General features: G+C 49.5%; 1 protein-coding gene across 2 annotated transcripts in view; it reads left to right on the top strand.

The window, feature by feature from the left end:
• Positions 1–21,307, top strand: part of TIAM2 (TIAM Rac1 associated GEF 2) — a 273,644-nt gene that overhangs the window by 87,480 nt on the left and 164,857 nt on the right. For both annotated transcript variants that reach the window (XM_075554342.1, XM_075554343.1), the window contains one exon: positions 2,255–2,346. The gene's annotated coding sequence lies outside the window, so the exon portion shown is untranslated. The remainder of the gene's footprint in view (positions 1–2,254; positions 2,347–21,307) is intronic.

The following is a 21,307-nucleotide window of genomic DNA, read 5'->3' as shown; positions in this document are numbered from 1 at the left end:
TCTTGGGTAACTCAGAAGGTCATGTGTGGGTTCAGCTCTGAAGATTTTCAGGAGATGCCTGATTCATAGGTGGTCCGATGTTTATGTTAATTCTGAACCTCCTCTTCTCTGTGTCCCTGCTTTGTCTGCTATTGCTTAGGAGCCTCATTGGCTGGCTCCTCTGGACTAAATGTCTTTCCCACCCCACGTCCATGTTACACACACACACATACACACACACACACACACCGAGTAAATCTCTTCTCCACCCCACATTCATGTACACACACAGACAGACATACACACATCGTCCTGTGGGACAGAGGAGGGCAGGCAAGAGGGGACGCTGCACTGCTCGAGAAAGTGTGGGCTGTAGAGGACATATCTGGGGGAGTGTGGGCTATCAGGGGCATAGCTGAGGGGTGTGGGCTATTGGGGGCTTATCTGTGGGAGTGGGAAGTAGGGGATTGCCCTCCTGGGGGCAGGGATGGTGCCTGAGGCTCTCTGAGCAGGAATGCAGGGTGGACCTCCTGTATGAAAGGCAGGAACCCCACCTCTTCCCATGCAGCTCTGAGAGGTAGATTCCAGAGAGCTCAGATCATGTCCATCACCAGGCTCAGCTCCCTGCTGGTGGAAATAGGGGTGCTGGGGTCTGAGCCCCACTCACCTGGCTCAGAGTCTGCCTTCTCCATCATGATTCCAACCCCACACCCAAACCCAGACTAGACCCACCACCATCAAGTTGATTCACTCACACCCAGCCTGTGTGGAATCTCTAGGATCGGACATGTTGGTAGGAGCAGAGAGCTCAGGGCGGCTGATGGGTTTGAGCGTGCAGTTAGCTGCCAAGGCGTGTGCCTCAGTGTCCCCAGCACTCCCTTAGTGCGTAATCATCGTCTTCTGTAGCGTGAGATAGCACCTTATAGAAAGGCGGGTCTCACTCTTGGAAAGAAAAGGGGGTACTGACTGGTGTGTTGACCAAAGGACCTCGTGAATTTTAATGTATGATCTGACAGCGCATTAAACACGAAGAAGGTGTCATTCTCCATATGATGAGAGGGCCCAGAAACCACTTATTAATTACTAATGAAAGCCTGATCCTTTGAACCAACCCACTTGAGCATGGGTTCTCCCGCACAGTGTGTGATACCATGGTTGACAAATGGGACCGTACTCAGGTCTAACGAATCCCTCTGTCTGGAGGCTTGTCCCCCCAGCCCCAAAGTCCTACCCAGCACTCAGTCTAGTCCTCGCTGCAGAGAACAACTTCCCGATCTCTCTGTTTACAGGAGCTACTTGTCACTCATTCTCACTAGCCGATATTAGCCTATCATTTATCGTCAGAAAGATATTTTTCTTTATTTGTTTACCATTTGTTTTGGCTGTTTCCTGCCATTGGAATGATGCTCATGTAGAGCAGACTTTTGGGTATTGATCTATGCTCAACACCTGGAATAGTGATTGGTTGCAGTAGGGTTGACGGTCCATTCAGTCCTGCCAGCCAGCCAACCAACCATCTAACCATCTATCATCTCTCTATTCATCCATCATCCATCTCTCCATCCATCCACCATCCATGGATCATCATTGTGTCTACCTATCTCTCTGCAAAAGATCTTAACCATATCTACATAAAACCTCCTCCCGGGGGGATGGACAATAGAAAAGTGGGTGAAGGGAGATGTCAGACAGTGTAAGACATGACAAAATAATAATTTATAAATTACTGAAGGTTCATGAGGGAGGGGGGAGCAGGGAGGGAGGGGGAAAATGAGCTGATGCCAAGGGCTTAAGTGGAGAGCAAAAAATGTACAGATGTGCTTTACACAATTGATATATGTATGGATTGTGATAAGAGTTGTATGAGCCCCCAATAAAATGATTTTTAAAAAGTAAAGAAATAAATCAGATTCCCTAATTAGGATGTGGAAACAAAACAAATGAGTTGCTTCTGAGTCAACTCAGACCCCTGACACCCTCCTGTGTACAGAGTCGACTTGCTCCATAGGCCTGTCATGGCTCTGGCCTTTCAAAAGCCTTTCTTAGGATGCACTCTTCTCGATGAGTTTGAACCGCCAACCTTCCATTTGTGCTGTGGAAAGACCCTCTGTCTTCCTTCACAGTCAACCAGTTAACTCTCGAGTCTTCTTTGGCGATCCTCCCATTTCTCACGAAACCCAAGATTCACAGGAAGGCTCGCGAGCTGCCCCTTGAGTGTACCCTGTAACTCTGAACGCCCTTTCTCATTGCCTCTCTGGTTTTGCTCTTTGACCAGGTCTGGGGGCTCGAGGAAGACATCGCCTCAACCAGCTCATTCGGGGGTGAATAAGTGATCACACCAAGCGGCACCCACACTACTTCTTTCGGGTAAGTGAAGGCCACTCTGCTTTTTCTCTAATGGTTGTGTTCCCACTTGGCTTGGCCACACCTGCTCTTTGCTTGGGTGGGAATGCCCAAGTTGGTAACTGAGGCTCCCGCAGGCAGCGGCTGCTCGGAGTGGCTCCTTACAACACGGTGCCTGGGTGGGCTGGGCCACCGTTATGCCTGCCAGGCCTCTCGGGACTTTCGGTGGGGAAGGCTGGATTTTCATCCCATCGACCGCATGTTGAGAACCCGCTGGGCCCCCAGAACCTATTGTTGTCGGCTGCCATCTTTTCTGCCTTCCAGCGACTCCACGTGACCTAGTAGAACTGCCCCTGGGTTTCCTAGTCCGAAATCCTTCCAGGGGCTGACCGCCAGCTCTTTTCTTCTGCAGAGCATGTGGGTGGGTCAGAACCGCGCACCTTGTAGTCATCAGACCAGCCAGTGGCCGTTGTGCGGCCAAGTCTCCTGTAAGAACAAATGGAGCAGACCCTTTCTGAGTGGAGCTGAGTGTCAGTCACCACCAAGGACTGGAACGATTCCTGCTGCTCTGTGGAAGCTCTTTCCGGTGCCGCTGGTGTAGCACTGATTGGGGACACGGGTGCTAATGAGGTCTAGGGAGCAAGCAGGGTTTGGACTGGGTGTCAGAAACGCCCAGAGAATGCTCGCAGAACGTGCTGCTCTCTCACGCTTTGCTGAAACACACCTACATGCTTAGAGACTGCCCCTTCTTCCCCTGTCTGCCCGCTCTGTGCCCTTTGGGAGTTCAGCTCTGGGTACCCTCTGACCACCCAGCCTCTGTTTTAATTCTTCGCAAAGGGCTTGGCCCTGTCTTCTGGTGTTCACACTTGTATATCCACCCCTTACTGGCTTGTTGGCGCCGTGCCTGGAGCGGAAGCTCCCTGGGGACAGGAAACTCATCGTGAACCCTGGGTGGAGTGGCACGTGCCTGGTGCCCAGAAGCCGTTGTTGGACTGAGTCAATAATGCCTGGACAGTTCAATGAAGCCCCCCCTCCCCCCACCCCACCCCTATCCCCATTGCTCAAGACCACAGGATGCAGACTTTATTCATGTCAGAGGAAGGTTTCCTTGGTCTACTTAGATTTTTTGCAAATTGTGTTATTGTGGTAAAATATGTACACGGGCCAGTGGAGCGGCTTGTAGCTGGATGAGAGATTCAGAGAGACGTTGGCTACTCATCCTGTGCATACCCGCTGTCACTGTCCTTTTCTGAAAATGTCCGTCTCTGCGTTTTCCAGAGGCAGCCCCTTTTAACCACTGGCGAGCTTGGTCGGCTTCACATCCGAGGTGCCACATCATCCCGAGGCTGATTGCCACGGGGCCGAGGCGGACATGCCGGCCTCCACCCTCCACCTTTCTCTGCCCTGTGTAAATGCCAACCGCCCCTCCCAGGACATGCCGCTTCTCTGCTGGGTCCCTGATCCCTTGCAATGGCCACACGGAACTCACAGATAAAATCCCGATTATGGGGGTTTTCCAGGGGAGTTAACAAGTTACCACAAGCCAGGGGTAGAGAACATTCATAATATAGTTCTTAGTCTATAAGAATAGTTCTTGTCAGCCAGAAACCAAATCTCTCTCTCTCTCTCTCTCTCTCTCTCTCTCTCTCTCTCTCTCTCTCTCTCTCTCTCTCTCTCTCTCTCTCTCTCTCTCTCTGTCTCTCTCTGCCTTTCAGCCTTGTGGTCCTTTGGCTTCAGCCTCGATAAACTAGGAAGCCAGCCCGGGCTCCTCTGCCTCAGTCATATGGTCTCAGCACTGCTCCCCTGCTCCGCCTCCTGGTCTCAGTGCCTCAGCCTGTGACCCAGCCTGGCTGCTCTGCTCTGCTCTGCCCCAGGGGCTCCATGCTGCTGCCTCTGGGGGCTCACATTCCAGCCTCCAGCACTTCCGAGATCTGAAAGGTGCTCCCCTGGGATAGTCCTGGGATTCTCTCTGCGCCTGCTTCTGAGATGACTCATTCCCATAGCCTGGAGAATGACAACTAAAACCGACCAGATTCCCTCCACTAGGGCTTCACACACCCTGTTTGCACGGTCACACCCAGTCCTTACAGAGACTTCATTTCACGACAATGACTGATTAGTGTTTCACACGGTCCTGGTCTGGGGGGAGGCTTAGTGGCACTGCCAGGTGTGCATTGGCCTGCTAATTACAGGGTCGGCGATTCATGTCCACCGGCCACTCTGAGGAAGAAAGAGGACGCTGTCTGTTTCCAGTCCGGGAAACCCCAGGTCGGGTTACTGTGAGTCGTGACCTGCCCGGTGGTGGGCTGGGCTGGGTCTGGGGTGAGTTGGCGGCACAGTGTGTTTGTGCAGTCATCTGTGCATGGACATTCCATTTAGTCCTTTCCACCTTGAGATGCTTAGAAACAGCGCTGCAGTTTCTAAACAGCCCTGATCAACACCTTACTGTTCACATTCCCCTTTCAGTTCTTGGCAGAGAGGATTGGACTATCTGGCTGACAGGGCCGCTTGTATGAACAGTTATTTCCATGTGACGTATCCCCTTGTGGAAGCGTATCACATTAGATTCCATGCGAGCAGGAAGTTCTGTCTAACATGTTCATGCTTATTCGTAAATCCAGAACAGAGAGTAACATTACCCATGTTGATGATAATGGGGGGTCTTGTGTTGACTCAAGGACCCCTGGGGCATTGGGGGAGTACTTGAGCAGAGGCCCAATGTCTGTCTGCTGCCTTAATATTTAACATATAAATATATGTACCCCCCCAAATAAATATATGTACATAGATCTATTTCTCTATTATATATAAATGTATTTACATAGTACATGCCTATATTTAGACTTCTAGAAATGTCCTTTTCCTCTATTTCCTTTTACTTTTCTCTTGTCCCACTATCATGTTCGGCCCTCATTTGGGTTTCAGTAATTCCTCTCAGCTACATTGGTCTCGATCAACCCCACTAGGCATCCTATGCCCTCTTCGCCATCGATTTTAGAGCACTTGTTGTTCCCTTGTCCCTGGGTTGGTTGGCACCCTCCTTCATTTCCCTTTGTCCCCCTGGAACCGTTGGTCACATTGTTTCCTCCTTTGCATTGTTTATCCCGCTTATCTTATCTAGATAGACATGCAGAGACAATCATAAGCACAAAAAGAAGACCGAGAAAAATATAACAAAAAGAGAAAATACAAAACAACAACAACAAAACCAACAACAACAAAAAAGAAAAGCCTATAAATAGTTCCAGGTCTATTTGTTGACCTTTAGGTGTGTTTTCCTGTCAAATCTGATGGGGAGCCACGCCTTGGCCCCAAAGTCTATGTTTGGTATTCTCCGGGGACTTCATTGCTTTGCTCCCCTTGCTGTTCTGCTGCATACCCTTAGTGCTTCACCATGGTGTGGTGGGGTCAGATCGGGCACAATTCCCACACTGTGCCTCCAGCGTTGTCCCCCGCGTAGTGCTATGGATCAGTGAGGGACGTCATGTCTCATGGTGGGGCCAGCCCTATGGTCCTCTCTGCATTGGCTGCTCTGAGCGGGAATATCATCCTCAGGGTTTGGTGAGCCAAGATGTGTTCCACTCTCTCTCCTTCCCTCTTTGTTTTCTCCTGTGTGCTCTGCTCAGTCGTGCCCCTCTCCCTTAGCCATAGTTTCAGTGCTGCCTTCTGAAGTGAATTCTTCTGGGGCAAGGGGTGTCCATGTAGTTGGGTTTGGGACCTGCCCCGCAGACCTCTCCGTTGGCTCCCTCCTTCATGCTGGTATGCCGCATTCATGTCTTGGCATACCTGGTTGACGTCTGGTCCCACTCTCCCTCTCCTGTGGAGATATAAACAACACTCTCCCCTTGGGTGGGTTAGTGCCCTGCTCCCCTTCTACCCTTTACCCATGTCTATTTTTTCTTTCTTCCCTCCTCCTTTTCAGTCGGTTGCCCTATGTGTTCCTGGATTGGGTTGTCCCCTGACATAGAACCTGGACCTCACCCCAGGAACGTAGGTATACAGCAGCTTTTTCCCTGTGCCCCTTTTGCAATTTTAAGCTTACTTCAGTGGACTCATGTTGTACTTGCCCTTTTGTGCTTGGCTTACTTTGCTTAGCATGATTTCCTCCAGTTCTTCCCATGCGGCATGTGCTTCCTATATTCACCACTGCTTTTCAGGGATATGTAGTACTCCAATGTGTCTTTATACCGCAGTTTTTTAATCCATTGATGGAAATTTGGGTTGTTTACAAGTCCTTGCTTTTGTGAACTGTGCTGCAGTGAACCTTGGAGCACAGATGTCTGACTGTGGTTTGTTCCTTGCCTCTTCTGGGTATATGCCCAGGAAGGGGATTGCTGGGTCGTATGGTAACTCGATTTCCATCTGTTTTAGATATCGCCAAATCGATTTCCATAGTGGCTGTACATGCCAAAGGTCCATCAGCAGTGGACAAGTGTTCCTATCTCCTCACAGCCTCTCCAACACTTGCTAGTTTCTGATATTTTGAATTGAGCTATCTTTGAGGGTATTAGGTATCTCAAAGCTGTTTCAATTTGCATCTCTCTATGGCTAAGGATCAGGAACATTTTCTCATATGTGTATTGGCCATTCGGATTTCTGCCCCTGTGAAACTTCTGTTCAGGTCCTACCCACCTCCTCAGTGGGCAGTTCGTGTTGTTCTTATTGCTAGCTAGCAGACTATTGTAGATTTTCGTAATCAGGCCTTTGTCTGATGTGTCATTGCTAAAGATGTTTTCCCAGTCTGTGGACTCTCTTATTACTCTCTTGGTGAATTCTTTCTATGTACACAGTTGTTTTATCTTCAGTATATCCCATTTGTCAGTTTGTGCCTCCTCTGTGTGTGTGTCCTTCCCTAGTTCTGATAGCCTGTGCGTTCCCTGTGCCAGAGTTCTCAGGTTGGTCCCAATTCCCTCATTGATGGCCCTAATAGTTTGGGGTTTACCTCAAGGTCTGTGATCCACCTTGAGTTTATTCTTGTGTGTGGAGTGAGGTAAAGGCCGTGCTTCATTTTTCTGCAGGTGGATATCCATTTTTTCCAGCACCACTTGTTAAAGAGGGCATCCACTTCCCATTTGATATTTTTGTAGCAATCAGAGGTAGATTAATTCACCTCTTGAGTCTGATTTGATTCGACAGCAGAGGTGTGAGCACTTCCATTTCTCCTGTGTGGTGATCGATACAAGCACTGTCCTCAGGGGGAGGTTATGGTTATGCTTGTTAATAAAGATGTGATATAGATATATACATTTCTTGGCTGTATATTTAATATGTCATCGCTACTAACGGTGGAGTATGTTTGTGATTATGTTATCCATTTGGATTGTGATCATGTTTGCTATATGTCGTTCTTGGCTGCTTAAGTTCATAGCTATTACCCACTGTGTCTGAAAATAACGTACTAGGGAATTGTTCCATTAAGTAGTGACTCGATTTCGGGAAGACAGTGCGCTGTATTTCTGAGATGATCGAAAGGAGCTGAATGGTTTATAATTATCTCTGGTTACTGTTAGACGCTCTCAAGTTGGTTCTGATGCATCGCGACGCTGTGTGCAACAGAACGGAACCCCAGCTGGCCCGCTTCTGCCTCGTAGTGATGCTGCGTATAGCAGAACGTAACACTGGCCCGTCTGGCTCTGACTCCTGGCAGTCCTGTGTAGAGCAGAACTTAACAATGACTGCCACGCACTGTCACCGCAGTCGGTGTTTGTTTGAACCTATGGTTGCCACCACTCAGCCAGTCCATTACCTTGAGGATCTTCCTGGCTTTGTACATCCCGGTCCCTCGACTTTGCCCAGCAGCCTTTCTCCAGGGGCTGGTCCCTCCTGCGGACATGCTCGAAGTATGCGAGATGAAGTCTAGCTCTCTTTGTTTCTAAGGAGTGTCATGGGACATAGGGTCTTGGAAGACAGATTGGTTGACTCTTCTGGCGTTCCGTAGCTTATTCCGTGTTCTGTTTACTTCTAGACCTTCCAAGGACAGCCAAGCTGTTTGCAGACAGAGGCTGCTGTTGGACCTTGGGTACCAGGAAGACCTCGTTGGGGTTTTCCCTCTGTTCTAGGTTTCTGGCCTGGAGCAAATGACTTCATTTCCCTTAATCTCAGTTTCTACACCTGTAACACAGCGATAATACCGTGACGTTAAGAGGAAAGCAATGACACCTGCGTAACTCGGGAACATCTCCCTGCTCGGTGCATGGAATGCCAGCCGCAGCCGTGGCATTGACCGGCTCGGGACAGTACTGTGAGGGTTTGTGCGCTCCCAGGGCTTTTAGTGGCTGCTGTGTTTTTGAAGGAGAGGAGCAGGACTTTCTTCCGAGGAGCCGCTGGGTGAGCTTGGTGCTCCAGCACGCAGTAACGCCCATCACTCCCCAGGGATGCTGCTGGCACCTTGGTGGGTGTAGTTAGGGTCCCTTGAGTTGGATCCTACTCTACAAAAGAAGCAAACACTGCCCGGTCCTGCACTGTCCCCCAATTGTTCTGATGTTTGAGCCCACTGTTGCAGCCACTGTGTCCATCCCTTGTGGTGAGAGCCTTCCTCTTTTTCACTGCCCCTCTGCTTGACCAAGCAAGATGTCCATCTCCAGGGACTGGTCTCTCCTGACCACATGTCCAAAGTATGTAAGGCCAGGTCTCGCCATCCTTGCCTCTAAGGAACAGTCTGGCCGTGCTTGTTCCAAGTCAGATCTGTTTGTTCTTTTGGCAGCCCATGGGAACAAAAATTTTTTCACTAGTTTTCTCCAGTACGGAAGTTTAAATGCATCAGTTCTTCTTAGGTCTTGCTACTCAAATGCTCACCTTTCATGTGCATCTGAGGCCTCTGAAAATACGATGGCTTGGGTCAGTCCTCAAAGTAACACCCTTGTTTCTCAACACTATAAAGAGGTCTTGTGCCGTTCCATTCTTGACTGTTGCTTTCATGGGCACTGATTGCGGATCCAAGGATCCAAGCAAAACGTGAGCATTTTTGTTTTCCTGACATTGAGGCGTAATCCATACTGAAGGCTGCAATCCTTGATCTTCACTAGCAAGTGCTTCAAGTCCTCTGGTTTAAGAAGAGGGGAGACTTCCTGACTCAGTTGTGGAGAGATGGATGGGCAGTCTCGAGCAACTACGGTCTTTCAGAAGGGCAGGATGTGGTGGCCACAGGGCCATGCAAGGGTCAGCTCTGGGAAGGATTCCTTCCTGCCGTGGTAGTAGCGGGGTCTTCTTGGCCCTCTGGCTGTTCCTGACGCCTTGCTGCACGACGGACTCTCGCCTCAAAGCCAGGCCTGTGTCCAGCTTCGAGTCTTGCCAACCTGGCTGTCCCAAGAGGCCACAGGTACCAGCCTTGTGAAGTCAGGGACTCAGGACTACTGGCAGTGTTCTTTGAAAATGCATTTCAGGATTTAAATCGCTCCTGCTTGTGCTTTACTGATTATCCACTCAGAGCCTGAGCCATGGCAGCTTCTGGTTCGTTCTGACCTGTAGGTAGGTTTTGTGTGACCTGAAAAATGTGTCCCATCCCCTCTGCCCCGCCGACAAGTGTTCAAGAGGAACTTCGGTGTGCTGCCCATATTTCAAAAGGGAATGTCCGTGCATAGAAACAACATGTCCAGCTGTTCTCAAAAAATGCGGTTCATCCAGCAACATCCTGGACTCCCGGGCGGCATTCGGTAGCTGGAGCTGTCTGGCTGCTGCCCGTGAGATGGGCAGTGGGACTCATTTGCCAAGGTCCCCACTGCTCCCTGCATCCTCCCAACTGCCAGGCATCGGCTGCCATTTTTCATCTCCTTTAGTCCTTACTTGTCGTCAAAGAAGGTTCTGGAACACTGACAAAAGCACTTATGTCTGCATTCCTGGTGGGAAAACGATGTGTGTTTCTGTGGAGCTTCACAGTGCAAGAAAGACAGCAAAAGAGCTCTGTGTGTGTGTGTGTGTGTGTGTGTGTGTGTGTTTGCTCACAGAAGATTCTGCCGGTTCACACAGGTTCGCAGTACCTGTACCAAATTGCTTGTCGCGGGTGGCGAACCAGTTGTTAAAACGGCACTTGCACGTAGCGTCCTCTCTCAGGTGGGTGGCTGGGCAGCTGCCCCAGGTGGAAAACGTAAATTGGCATTCCTTGCTCCTTTTTAATGTTTGTCTGCACAACGGCACAGTCGAAGCGCGTGTAGCAATGCTCATTCCATCCATAGATATGAAACACTAGCGGGACCTGTGCTTGTAATATTTATTCATTCATTTCACAAGACTCATGGTGCTTTTGATGAAGCACTGCGTTTGTATCCCCTTGCATCTGTTGCTTCTGTAAACAAACATATCACAGTGGAGAGGGGGAGGGCCACACAACCAGAGGGGGACACGCTGTCATTGTTTCAGCTTTCTGTTCCGGCCCAGCTTCCCAGGAGGTGATTTGATATGTGAACTGTGCATTCCTGAAAGTGGTCAGAGAGCTAACAATGTCGTCAGAACCATTGCTGTACAAAGCTCAGCAGAAGTGGAAGGCGGTGTTTCGCAGACGAACATGGGATGTTCAGAGACGTCTCCTGTTGCTAATGTATGGAACGCACAGACGATTAGCCTAGTGGGCGACCTCTACAGGAAGGGATCCTGCTCCTACAGGGTCGGATGGCTCAGGGAAAATCAGGACCCGGTGATGCTCAGGGAAAAGTAAAGAACACTGCAAGTGAGGACACCGTTCAAGAAGCTCTGTGAACGTATCTTCAGTATTTCCATGTTGATCGTTTGTCAGGTATTATTTCATGTTTTCATTAATATGTTACAACTTGCTTATAACAATCTAGTTGTGTGTATCTCTTTTATTCTTATTTAAGAATTAACTATATGACGTACTAAACTACGTTTGGGTAGCTTGTTTAACTTAAAACAGTCGTTCGGGCAGTGAACCGGTGGGTGAATCATGACTCCCCCCACCCCCTGCTGAGGATTCCATCTGTCAGTTGGGTTGACCAACAAAGGACGCACCCCCGCTTCATTCATGTGGGTTTACAGGGCCCTGCGTGGACTTGAGCATGGCCCCTGTATGCGGGGGCTTCAAAAACTTCGTGAACAAGTTTCACTACCCTTGTGTGTCCAGATGCACTCTTCTTTGACTCACTCAACGCCATCTCCTCCCCTTTGGCCCACTGTGGACACGGGTAGCAGTTGCTTAGCGACAGTCCTGGCTTGAGTTGCTTTCCCCAACAAATGTGTGGACGTTTGAACCTCTGGACTAGTGACCGTGACCGTGTTTGGAAACGGGGCTTTATAGGATGCTCTCAGTTGGGGTCACAAGAGGTTGTCTTGGGGCGGGGAGGGCCCTGGTCCCATACGACTAGAGCCCTTAGGTGGAGAAGAGGCGTGCAGATAGGGGTGCAGATAAGGAGTGCTGTAACCCCAGCTCACAGCCTTCGGGTGGATTCCAAATCAGCGACACTATAGGACCGGGTACAACTGCCCCCCTCCTTGAAGGTTTCTGAGACTGTAACTCTTTGAATAGAAAGCCTCATCTTTCTCATTTGGGGCAGCAGGTGGTTTTGAACTGCCGACCTTTGGGTTAGCGGTGCAATGTATAACCCACTATGCCAGCAGCCCTCCCTAAAGAGATCTGAGCCTGTCTCCACGTAGCACTGAGTTGGGTTAATCCAAAGAGCAGAGCTCTGTGCAGATTATTTTAGGAGGCCTCTGCTGTGTGCCTTTTGATTTTCAGGGGAAAAAATATATAATTTGGGATTTTGGGAGGGTTGCCTGATTTTAGAGCCTAGGTTCCCAGAGTTGGCCTACCACCCCCTTTTCAGAAAAACAACGAAACAAATTACTGAGCGCCCCCCTGGCAATTAAAAACTGTTGTACCCAAACCCACCATCCAGGATGAAGTGTGGGTATCTGCCTTCGCAGCCCCTCCACTTCATTTCAGTGCCCCACCCCGACCGGGAGAGGGTATCTTCCACTGTGGGAGCTTGTGCCTGATGGCTGTGGTTCTTTGGGAGTCAAGATAGATTGGGGGGGGGAGGAAGATAAGAGGGCAGACCCCTGATTGTTCGTTGGTCAGGTGGAAGACAGTAATAGGGTGTGTGTTGATAGTGCGGGCAAGACTCAAACTAATTAGTGGGATGTTTAAGATGATAGGGAGGCCTTGCCTTCTGTCCGTTTGTTACTTGGCAATGGAATGTGCCCCCTGACAGAGCGGCAGTCACCCCATCACTCAGGGTTTGGGTTGAAGAGGTGCACTCATGTCAGGATCTTATGGTCGGTTCTCAGATTAGGAGGACAATTGGGCTACATAGATGACCTTTTGGGTCTCCCGAAAACTCAGATTCAATTAGGCTCGGAATTAAAGTGATTAGGAACCTTTCAGCCGAAACTGTTTGTCTTCAGTCCAGACGGGGCCCACTTTGTGAGCTGGCTAAGAGGCTGCGTGGAGTACTTCTTAATTACATTTAGGTCTGGGCAAATTAACTGGTGCTTTCTTAAATGCTTCATTTTAACCCTTCAGAAACGTTGTAAATGGTGGCAAAGTAGTCACACTTGGGCCACTAACCACCAGCTGCTCCACTTGAGAGATTTGAGACTTTCAATTCTCATAAAGAATTCATCTGAGAAACCCACAAGGGCATGTCAACTCTGCTGTAGATGGTCACGATGTATTGGCATTCACTCAAAAGCAGTGAGTTTGAGTTTTTGAAAGTATTCACAAGGATTTACAAGCTTCTTATTTAATTTTTTTTTCACACTGAAAATTTCATTTTACCTCAGTGTTGTTCGTCTGGGTAAACTAGGGAAACAAGTCCACAGAAACTCATATGTATAAGAGAATTTTATATAAAGGTTAAGTGTACATCAAAAAGCATCCCATCTCAGTGCTGCCCAAGCCCACATGTTCGACACCAATCCACAAAGTGCTCCTCAATCTCACAAAATACACGCAATGATGCCGACTGCAGGAGGAAAGCGGAATCAGTGAGCATGTAAGCATCTCAGCGCTGGCAGGGGTCTCCACTCGGCTGCTCCAGCACCCAGGGCTGCATCGGGGTAGGTCCACATGGCTTCTCCTCGGGGATGTCTTGCAGGAAGTGAGCCTTGCCAGCTGTAAAAGGGAACCGGCTAAGGCAGCTGCACCCTGGTTCGACCATCAGAAAGCAAGAGACCTGAAAACTTGAAAGGCAAGGCTCACCGAGCCATTTATCTTTCCGCCTTTCAATTAATCCCACATGTGCTTATTGGCCAGATTGGCACAATAAACCTTAACTATCTCACTCAGCTTATAATTTCCTTTCTTTTGGGTAGCATAATTTTTAATACAGATTTTATCATTTAGTACAAAAAATTTTCTGTTACTTTTAGGCAACCCTGGTGGCGCTGTCAGATAGGTGTTAGGCTGCTAACATCAAGGTCGGTGGTTCAAACCCACAAACTGCTCCTGTAGAAAAAGATGAGGTTATCTGCTGTTGTAAAGATTTACAGGATTCCCATGAGTCAGAATCAACTTGATTGTGGTGGGTTTTGTTTGGAGTTTTATATTCTATACTTAATTTCATAATTTAAGATTTATCCATGTCATTTATTGTCCATTGTTAAAGTTTATTTAATTTGAATTCAATGCTGTACAGAAAAACATTCTACTAAAGGAAGATTATTTTAATTAAGAATTCTTTTTTAAATATTAATTTTCATAACCCTTAATATTTACTCATTCTTTCAAAAGTGCATTGAATAAATTGGGACTTGAACAAATTATTGGGACTTGTGATGTAATATGAGGTGATTGATATTCTATAAATATTTATATATGGGTGTAAATACATAAACATAAATAATTAATACTTTGTAAGTATTCATATAATGAAATATATTTCCATGCATATATTTCATATCTGCTGTCTTAGGGTCCAGAGATTTGACATTGCTGTAATTCAACACATGCCTTACAAGGATTGCATTAATATTTTTCCCCTGTGGTAAAATCCACATCACATCAAATTTACCATTGTGATCATTTTAGACTACACAGTGAGTATGAGGGCATTTGAAAGATTTCATGGGAAAATGATATTAAAATACAATGAAATTTCTCCTGGAACTCTGTGAAGTGCTCTGGCATGCCTACAAACATTGTACACCCATCAGCACTCTGTCATTCTTGAATGTTCCAATCCACGTGGAATCCACCCTCATTAAGCAGTTCCTCCAATCTCCCTTCCCCCAGCCCTCGGCAAGTCAGATTACATTTGGAATTTTCTTAAAATTCATGCTTGCAGGCATCTCTAGCTTCCTGTTGAATAAATAAGTGATTTTGTTATTTATCTTGTTTTCATTTAAAATGTAGTTTGTGAAGAGTTTCAAGACCAGCACATCCCCATACCCACCAACTCCACCACCATGGAGTCAATTCTGACTCATCGCGATGCATAAGGCAGAGTAGATCTGCTTCATCGGGTTTCTGAGGCTACAACTTTGACTAGAAGGAACCCTGGTGGCCTAGTGGTATGAGCTGAGCTGCTAACTGCAAGGTCAGCAGTTTGAAACCACCAGCTGCCCTGTGGGAGAACGATGGGGCTTTCTGTTCCGATCAAGAGCTACAGTTTCGGAACCTCCCAGGGCCACTTCTACTGACTCAAAGGCAGTGAGCTTTAATCGTTACTGACACAGACGGCCCCTTCTTTCTACTGTGAAGCATCAGGTGGGATTGAACCACCGACTTTCCAGTTAGCAGTGATACCCTACTGTGACATCAGGCCTCCTTGTGCCAACAGAGGTTATAAGTGATTATGTTTGGGGAGAAAGGTATGTGGAGCGGCCTTAGAGGTTAGTTAACCTTTTTTCTTGAGAGCCGTGTGTGGAACCGTGGGTTCTAAACCGGCTGTGTTGACCTATTTGTGTGTTAAGCTCCGACACTGTGTTTTTAGTTGAGTGCCCGAGCTCAGTGTCTTCTCCATCAACACGTGAGAAGAGCATTGGTTTTAGACGGTGGCAAGGGTGGGACAAGGATCCATCTCAGACAGATTTGCTTTCTGAGCTTTCCTACCTTCTACGTTGGGAAGTAGCCACTCGGGTCTTCAAAGCTCATGAGTAACCATCTAAGCTGCACCTCTGTGGGCCTCCCTGCCCAGCAGCCTAGTGGTAACCACGTACCACCAGGACCAAATTTCCCAAGGACGGAGCGTTAGGAAAGGAGGAAGCAAAAATCTAGGAAACCCTGGAAGAAAGGAGGGTAAGTCACATCCAGGGATCCCATATTATAGACTGGTGTGCTTGCGTATGTTACACTTTAATGCGCACAGTTACTTTTAGCCCCACTTTATGGGTGAGGACAGTGTGTTTCAGGCAGCCTCGAAGTTAAAAAGAGATGACTTTGTTGCTAGCGCAAATCTTCTGATCGTGAAGTCTGAGACGTTTCCACCACACCCTGCCGTTGGGCTCTCATTCGCGAAGGCGGACCTCATGGTGGCACAGTGGTTAAGCGCTGCCCTGCTAGCCAGAAGATCAACGGTTGGATTCACCGGTCACTCTTTGGGAGAAAGTTGGAGGCCTTCTGCTTCGCCTGGCATTTACAGCCTTGGGAGCCCTGTGCAGCAGTTGGGCCGTGTCCTACAGGGTCGCTGTGAGCCGGAATCGACTCGCCGACAGTCAAGTCAGCAGCAGCCTTTGCTTCATCTTGCCTGTGTTTCTAAGGAAGCATCTTATTTGTTTTGTATTTGTGTGTGTGTGTCATTTTCACCCGACTTTTTGCTCTTGTTGATCTGTGTGTCGTGTTTCAGAATAGACTCCCTCACCAGAAGTGATGTGTGTATTTCTCAGGTCTTCACACATATATCCCGTGGTATTTCTCTCTCAAATGAGGCAGAGAAAGGGCAGAGCAAGTGTTACTTACAGTTTTGACATTGCTAACTTTTAGGGTGGAGACCCCACCATCTAAAGAACTTGCAAGACCTAGCGTAATTTGAAGCTCCAAGTGACTTTATGCATTTGTAGAAGTGTAGTCATTTGGGTAGGAGCCCTGGTGGCGTAGTGGTTATGCATTGGGCTGCCATCTTCAAGGTTGGCAGTTTGAAACCACCAGCCCCTTCAACGGAGAAAGATGGGACTTTCCACTCCCCTAAAGAGTTACAGTCTCAGAAACTCACAGGGATCGTTCTAGCCAGTCCCACAGGGTCACTGCGAGTCACCTTTGACCTGATGGCAGTGAGTTCGGTTCCTGTTTGGGTCATTTGCGTGACCTCAGTGATGGCAGATAGAGCCAGACAACGTTTGAAATGCTGGCGATGTTTGTACTTACAGATCATGCGTTCTGACACAAGAGGGAATCTGTGTCTAGCCTGTGTCCGAAGTTTAGCGTCGTCTTCAGGAAATCTAGACTCAGGAATAGAAAAGCGGTATGCCCGCGTCCATCCGTGTAGTTCATTGTTCTGACACTCCTCCCGGCCCCTCGCAAACACACCTCTTTGTAGTTCCCTCTGGCTCAGTTTCCCCACCCTCATGCCAAGACAGAGTTCTGTCTCCAGGCTCAATGGAAGACTTTCTTTTCTGCTGGTTGGCGTTCTGTTTGAGTTTCTTTACAGACACGCTGCTAGAGCTCGGGGACTTAGCAGAGCCTCTGACCATCTTCTGTGCTTTCTCAGCGAGTTGTTGGTGCTTGGTTTGAACAGCCCCTCACGCACACGCAGTGTGCACACGCACCCACGCCCCACCAGTTGCTGTCAAGTTGGTTCCTGTCTGTGGCAACTACTTGTGTGCAGGGAAGAACCGCGCTCTGTGGGGCGTTCCAGGTTGGGACCTTTCAGAAATAGATCACCTGACCTGGCTTCAGAGGTCCCTTTGGGGGTGATGGGTGGGTGGGGGTTGAACCTTTGGAATAATAGCCGGGCATTTGACCGTTTTTACCAATCAAGCACTCCACATATATACGAGCAGGTCGAACATTGTGGGAACTCCTGTGTGTCATGTGCTGTGACTCTGTGTCCGCGGCCTTTCTAACTTTGTAACTTCAGCCCTAGGGCTGTGATCACGTAGGTGGCACGTCCATGCCCTGCTGCTGACCACCTTTGTTACCTTGAATAAGTCACCCGAGACTTCTGCTTCTTTACCTGGAATGTGAGGGGCTGGATTAGGGAATTGTTCAGGCCAGCTCCACTGGTGCTAAAAATTCCCAGCGTCTCTGTGCCCATTTAAATGTTTGTGGTGGTTGGGTTAGGCTTTATAGACTATTAAGACTGATGATCTTACGTAACAGCTTTCATTATTTGCCTCAAACATAATTTCTGGGCTTATTAACCACCTATGGGGGCAATTCTGTTGGCGCATGTGTGTGCATGCTCTGGTGTGTGCAGGTGTGTGTGTGCAGGTGTGTGTGTAGGTGTGTGTGTATTGCCCTCATGGTGCAGTGATTACTAACGTTTTGACAGCTTGAACCTACTTGTCAGCTCTTTGGGAGAAAGATCTGGTGATCTGTTCCCGTAAAGCTTATGGCCTAGTAAGTTAGGGAAGACTTCTTAGGCCTAATAAACAACCCCCTGAGGGAATGAACCGCTGGGCCTGAGGGATCAGGACCCTAGTCTCAGTGGACACCGTGGCTCATTGGCATAAGATAGTCCACAAAGACAGTGTTCTACATCTTATTTTGGTGAGTGAGGCGGGGTTTTCAAAGCTTGTAAAGAGCCATCTAAAGTGCAGTTGCTGGTTTCTTTCCATCCAGAGGAAAAAGAATGTGAAGGGCATTAAAGATCCATGGAAATAGTCCCACGGACTAATGAACCGTGTGAACATCATCCGTCTCTGCAGCCTGAGACCCGAAGAACTAGATGGTGCCTGACTAACAGTACCAACGGCCCGAGAGGGATCACGATGGAAGGGCTTGGGTAGAGTGGGAGAAACATAGAGCATCACTCGGAATCACTGAAGATCAGACGTGCTGGTTGGCTAGGGACTGGTGGAGCTCCAGACACCATGATTGTACTTCCGTAAACTTTCCTGGAGCAAAAGGCCAGGCCTTTCTTCCGCCTAGCAGCTTCAGGCCAGCGTTCAGACCAGCGACTTTTCAGCAGCCTTCACGCCACCAGGGCTTCCTGTTAACTGTATGTTCAGAAAAAAAAGTCGTGAAGTCGGGGAGATGCAGGGCATCTTTGTCATTCAGCGGTGGCACGGATCTTTTAGAGTAGCAAGCCAATCCCCAAGGCACCGGAGTTGAGCTGGCCTGCCGGCTACCGCAATTCCAGGGGAGAACTCAGAGTGAAGTGTGCGCCTGATATTTCAGGAGTCGTCGAGTGGTTCTGAAGCGCTGCTCTGGAGCAGGCTTTTTATGAGCCCTCCCTCCCGGCTGTGGCTCTGGAAGAACTGGATGTTTATAAGAGCTCCCGGTACGGGCATGGTCGGTGTGCGTCCCCAGGGCTGGCAGGCTGAAAAAGGCAGCCACGGCCGCCTTCCTAGGGAACTTTGGTGGTCCTTGTGGAATGCGGGGCCAACCACCGAACAGTCACGGCCAGCCCCGGCGGCTCCCGGGCTCGGCGGCCAGCAGAGTCGGCGAATGGCTGCAGGCAGCCGGTGGAAAACCACTCTCTGGGTAAGTCTGCCTCATCCCGTTCCACCAATGGAAAAAATTGAACATGAGGGGAGGGTGTGTGTAGCTCGCAGACAAAAATACATGCAGCATCGCCCAGGGTCTGTTTTTAGCTTGTAACGGCCGAGCACTTGGAAGTGTCAGCCTCTGCTTCCCGGCTGACCATGGGCAGGCGAGGAGCGAGCTCCAGGCTGGGCACAGAGGGCCGGCTCTGGGGGCACTTCCTCCCATAGCGAGTGGACCGTGAGGCAAACGGTGGCCACAGCTGGGGCAGAGGTAAGGTGACGGATACAGCTTTCTCTGCTGTCCGCAGGAGTACTTCACGGTGCGTGAGATGCTGCTCCGGATGGCTTTCCCGGCGGCAGCTCCCGGTGCTGACTGGGTTTTGGTTGGGCAAAGGGGCTTTCGTGCCTTTGCATTGGAGCGTCTCTAGGCTGCCAGGCAGCTGTTGGCGATTGATTGGAGGTGGCGGCCGGCTCTGTTGTCCTCATTAACAGTCTGAAACCGGATCAGCTCGTAGGAGCTGGCTGGGCTCCTTGCTCGCGCTCTCTCCTCTGATGAGGAGGGGAAAACCGACTTTATCTGTCCAGGAAGAAAGGGACGTGGGAATGTGGCTGAGGCGTGGACCGTGTCACCTCCTTGGTGAGCACAGGACCCCCATCAAGGCTTTGGCAGTTAGCCGGTGACTGGCCTGCTGGGATTTCCTTTGAGAACCCAAATCCGATGCTTGGCGTTCACGCCTCTTTATCCTTACTGCTTGTGCCAAGCCTTCTGAAGAGAAAGAAGGGATTTCTCGCTAGCCAGGGGTGGGGCGTGGCGGGGAGGGGATTATCCTGGTGAAGGAGAGTGATTCATGCGTGTCCTGACCTGGCTCACTCGCTCCGGACTGTGTCGGCCGCTCAGGGTCAGTCCTGGTGAATAGCAGCTGTGTGCGGCTGAGCAGCACAATCTCAACGTGACACGCATCCGACCAAGGCTGTGATTCACAGAAAATTGGTAGGTGGAGAGTCCGAAATAGAGAGCGTTGTTGAAGTACCTCCTCACTGGGCGGATTATTTATAGGATTTCTGGAAAGGAGGGGTCCCTCCAAATAGCGGCTCCAGGGATTTTCCGGACACATTTCAGCATTTTTTTTTTGGTACGGCTGTCCTCTGCCATACTTTGGTGGCCGGCATTTTACACATCGTTTCAGCACGATGGGGTGGTGGGTTATTTTCAGGTGGGATGTGCGTGTCTCTTGGCCGCGTTGTTGCTTGCCACAGAGTAGATTCCAGGCCCTAAAGAACAGAGTAGGTCCATCTGATCGTATGTCCTAGGCTGTCAAGAAGGCCTAGGGCCAGAGGCGGATCACACGGTCTTTTCCCCCTACGGAGCCACGTGGGGCATCAAACCATCAACCTTATGCTTAGCAGCCGAGCGTGACGCGAGTGTTGCCCTGCTTCTTAGTTGTCCTGGGGCTGTTCTCACTGGGGGCATGTTAGACACTATCCTCAACCCCTTCACCTCTTCTAAAGAAGGTAGAGATGGCCCAGTGGTGAGTGCCACCCAGAGAAGTTAGCGATTCAAACCCAAACACGCTGCCCACTCACAGCGACCCTGCAGGACAGGGTGGGACTGCCCCTGTGGGATCCTGAGATGGCCACTCTTCACGGGAGCTGAAAGCCCTGTCTTTCTCCGTCAGAGAGGCTGGTGATTTCAAACTGCTGACCTTGCCACTAGCAGTCCAATGCTACGGCTAATAGGGGACACCTGTTACTTTTAACCTTAACAAGCTGCTCTTGGCAGAGCGGGGAACCATGATGAGCGGGAACAGAGTCAGGCTTCCTCTCTGCCAGGTGAGCGCCGTGAACATCTCTGAGTTTCACCTGGGCATGTGGACCAATGCTGAAGAGCCCCCTGGCGCCAACCCACAGCCACCAGAGTGTAAGCTGTATTTTGAATGCAAGCAGATCTCCGCTCTGTCAAGCAACCCCCCTCTGACAGAGGGGCATGATCTGTTTGCATTCCAGAGACAGCCTATCTCCCATGAGCTCCCCCAGGAAGGAAGGAAGGGCGTGCAAGATAAGGTTGGGCGCTGGTGCATCATGCACCAGGTTCCCTCACGCAGCCACTGTAAAGGACAGATGGCTCAGTCCTGGTGGTCCGAGATTGTGTTTGAGAAGAGCCCTCCCCACTCCCCCTTTCAAAGCCAGCACAGCCTCTCTATGATCCCTCCTCATCACACCTCCTGAATGGATGTCGGAAGAACTCAAAAAACAAATAAATTCACTGCCTTTGAGTCAGTTCAAACTCATGGCCAGTCTATAGGACAGGGTAGAACTGCCCCCTGCAGGTTTCTGAGATTGTAATTTAATACCGGAATAGAAAGCCCCGTCTTTCTCCTGCAGGGAGGCTGGGGATTTGAACTGTCGACCTTGTGGGCTGCAGCCCAACTCGGAACCACTACACCACCAGAGA

Source organism: Tenrec ecaudatus, chromosome 7 (assembly GCF_050624435.1).
Source record: "Tenrec ecaudatus isolate mTenEca1 chromosome 7, mTenEca1.hap1, whole genome shotgun sequence".
In the NCBI taxonomy this organism is placed as follows: Eukaryota; Metazoa; Chordata; class Mammalia; order Afrosoricida; family Tenrecidae; genus Tenrec; species Tenrec ecaudatus.
Note: the sequence above shows the minus strand (reverse complement) of the source record. Positions and strands in the feature narration are given on the sequence as shown.